The following is a 3,950-nucleotide window of genomic DNA, read 5'->3' as shown; positions in this document are numbered from 1 at the left end:
AGGCAGGGGCTTAAGATATGAGGTGGCACATAAAGTGATCGCTCCGAACAGGACAAAAGTGTACAGAAGGGCTATTAGAAAGGTAGGTAGATCAAATCAGTAGGCTTCATGGACAGGCATCAGAGATAAAAAGTAAAATCTAGCTCTCGCCGGGCTCGGTATAAAAGCAATTATTGGAAGAAGAGCGACGTAGCAAAGCAAAATAAGCAAGGGCGAGCTGATTAATAGAGATCAACTAAAGCCGTGGACGACCTACTAAGAAAAGAGGCAAGCTAAGGATACATGGAGGGGAAGCAGTATGACCATCCAGATATAAGGGCAGATATGTATAGTCATCAAAAGTTCAGCATGACCACACAGATAAGTACAGTCATGAGAGATTCAGCATCAGCGCATAAATGTTAACATTACAGCATGTTCCCAATCACGCAACATCCGGGGAAGAGGGTGCAGGGTCATTGGATACTAACGGAAGGAGCACGGGTTCGGCCAACACTATGGAGGAAGACGCAAGATCAGCAGACGCTTCAGGAACAGTAGCAGGAAGAGCCTGGGCAGAAACATCAATGGAAGTCTGGTCGGCCGCAAGGGGAGGAGCCTCCAGAAGGAAAAGTCCATCATCCGCTTCAAAGGAAGGAAAAGTTTCCTGCGGCAATTCCCTAGATAAGCGAGCTATGTCCAGAAAAGTGGCAGGGGGTGCCGAGCATAGAAAACCTTGCTCAAATGCCTGTCTGACCCCGCCAGCGGCCCCGTGACATAGCAACAAGATCATCCAGCTCCCCAGCTTTCGGAGGAATAAGGAAGAGCGGATATAGGCCAGTCTGTAGGCTTTCAGCTGCACTGGTTCGCCAGCCTGGTACACTTCCAAGCTGTTTTTGTTCTCGGCAGCCTCAGCGCGGGCCACGGATAAGTCGCTCTGGCCCTGAGATGCTGCTTCCTGGGCCTTCAAGAGATCTGCTTGCAAAGACTGAAGAGTGGCTTGGCAAGTTTCCCATTGAGTCTGCATGGTTGCTTCCCGGGCAACGGAAGCAAGAGCCAGAGCCTGGGCATCGGCCAGTCCCATTTGCAGGAGCTCCTGACTTTGTCGTAACAGTGTCAACTCAGCTGATCGGGAAAGCAGCTCTGCCTCTTTATTTTTCAGTTCAGAAACTGCAGCTCGATGGCGCTCCGCTTCAGAAACCAATGAGGATTCACTCTTCTTTAAGGCCGCCTCCAACTTTTGTAGCTTATCGAAGGCATGGGAGATGGCTCGGGCAGAGGCGCAGATTCCCCAGCGGCACGCAGATAGGCATCCAAATTTCCAAGTGAAGGCTCAGGAGGAGCTGAGGAAGCCACAGGAGGCTCTAGTTCCCGAAGACGGTCCTTGAGCACTGCATTCTCTCGCTGAAGCTCGGCCGCTTGTTGAACGGCACTCAAACTCGCGGAACAGGTCTGCAAATTGCCATAAGATGGGAAAGGGGGTTACAGAAATGTATGAATACCCAGGAGAATGAAAAGGAGCTTACCGCTACCAAGGAACGGGCAATTTGATCAAACCCCTCCAAAGGGGAACTGCTCTCCCAGAATTGACGATTGGATGATTGCCAGGAGGTGGCCAAGTCCCCATAGAAATCAACCCTACCAAGGATAGAAGGTAGGGCGACAGCGGGTGCATAAGCCGGATCGGTCTCTGAGGGAAGTCTCCAGGAAGCCTCGAAAGCTAGCTCCGTGGAAGGCAGTTCCTGGGTCGGTGTGGCTAAGCTTGTAGGCATAAGAAGAGGAGAGGCTGAGGGAGTCATCGAGCCCTGGGGCCGATCGCCAGAGGACGAAGGCGGGGCAGGTAATAAGCTCTGGATCGGTACCGGAGCTGTCATGTCCAATGACAGGTCTGTAATTCCCAGAGCAGAGACCTTCTCCTGGGCCAAGCTTGTATCGGAGGACCTAGAAGGAGAAGAGATACCAACTACACGTTGACGGCGAGGGGGTGGAGGAGAAGTCGCGGTGACCGGCGCCACTCTTTTGCCCTTGCGCGCAAGACGCAGCTTCATAGTAGGAGGGGGAGAGGGCACTTGTCCTGCTGGCGATGGCTCAGTTGCAGGTCGATCAGAGACTCGGAGTAGGGCTAAGTCTGCAGGGCTGGGGGCAGGTGGTTCAATAAGTGTCGAAGTGGCTACCGCATCTGAGGTTTGGGGTTCCAAAGGCTGCAGACCAACGGAAGCAGCGGGATCAGAAGATAGGCCTTGTGTTAACTCTTCGTTCAGAGCTTGCAGAACGGCCACAGATGGTTTCTCCTGACTGGCAAAAGAACGGAGAATGGCAGCCACTACAAAAATAAGAGGAAAAAGCACCTCAGTTAGCGAAGAACGGCATATAAAAAGTAGCAACTTACCAAAAGGAGCTCCGATTTCTGTTGAAACAGGACTAAGACCAAAAGCGCACAGAATGCCTTTTAGCATCAGCAAGGACAAGCGAACAACCACACCGGTCAGCTTGTCCGAGACTGTGGAGCAGGCAGGTTCATGAACATGTCAAGGGAAGTCCGAAGGAAGGATGGAACACCATTGGGAAGGCCCAGCTAAGGGGACGGGGGGCTTAAGAAAGAAAAAGCGAGATCTCCAGCCTTTATTAGAAGAAGGTAAGTCATCAAAAAATTTATAGCCTAGCTTGGCCTGTATGTTGAACACCCCCGGCTCGGCCCGCCTGAAGGAATCGAAATGATGGAATAGTTGAGCGGTCAAGGGAATTTGATAAATGCGACACAAGATGATGACTCAGTAGACGGCTTGGAATACATTGGGGGCAAACTGAGAAATACCGATGCCGCAATACTGACACAACTCGGAGAAAAAAGGATGTAAAGGAAAGCGAAGGACGCCTAAGATTTGATCCCTAAAGACAGTGACAAAACCTTCGGGAGGAGAAGAAGGGTGTTCATTTGGCGAAGGGAGACGAAGCTCATACGAGGAATCTAGCTTAAAGTGGGATTGCAGTAAAGACAGGTCATGATGGTCTAAATCAGAGATATAGCATGAATACCAGAAGATTTCCTTACCATCCATGATTACGAGGAGTAAGCAAGTGAGGGGGTCGAATACAAGAGGGGTCACAGGTCGGGCGCAAGCAGGAAGATGAGAAGTTGCACTACCAGAAACGACCATGAACGAGAGGAAGCGGATAGCGAAGCGTCAAAGTGAAGACAGCGGACTGCCTTTAGGGTTTATAAAGCCCATTCATTCCTAGGAAACATCGAGAGTCGAGCCAAGTATTTTTTTGGGTAATACACCCCAGCGCCGTCTGATAGGAAGTAAGCGCCGAAGGGTGTGAAAAAGGGTCAGAAGCTGCCGTCAGGAGGCGTGAGCAGTAAAGGCTTCGAACAGGTGTCGTCGCGAGAAGCAGTGCATTAAGGATTGACATCGCAAGGCAATCATGAAGGGGCGTGGCCTAAAAAAGATGCATTCTTCATGAAAGGCCCGAGACTAAGCGGGAAGTTTCATAAAGCTGCAGAATCCAGGCAATTCAAAAGGGCCAAGAATGAGACAGGGCAAGTCAGCAGGAGTGAGTGTCAGATCAGAGAAGTAGCGAGCAGGCCTGTGGGGGTGTTGCTTGCTCGAATCATCCGAGTAAGTAGTTCTGCGTAGGTATCTCCTGATCAGATCATCTAACCAAGCGCATCGCGAGAGCTGCGGGGTCATCGCATACTACGAGGGCACTATGGCCCAAGGGTCGAGTAAGATTTATGTGCTCCCTTCTTTATTCCTAATCCTATACCATACATAATGCGATTGCAGGGAGAAAAGTGGTGCGGATGAGTAAGCCCAAGGCTAGCAATAACGACCAGATTGACAAAAGCAATTAGGTTGGCATAGGCAAGATGGATGAAAGCGGAAAAGAGCAATTCATCTATACCTTTGCCGTTTGGGGTCCAACTGGTTTCAGACCAGCACCATCGCCACCGGTCTCGGACCGGAGTA

Source organism: Zingiber officinale, unplaced genomic scaffold, assembly GCF_018446385.1.
Source record: "Zingiber officinale cultivar Zhangliang unplaced genomic scaffold, Zo_v1.1 ctg56, whole genome shotgun sequence".
NCBI lineage: Eukaryota > Viridiplantae > Streptophyta > Magnoliopsida > Zingiberales > Zingiberaceae > Zingiber > Zingiber officinale.
This window is presented reverse-complemented; position numbering follows the sequence as displayed.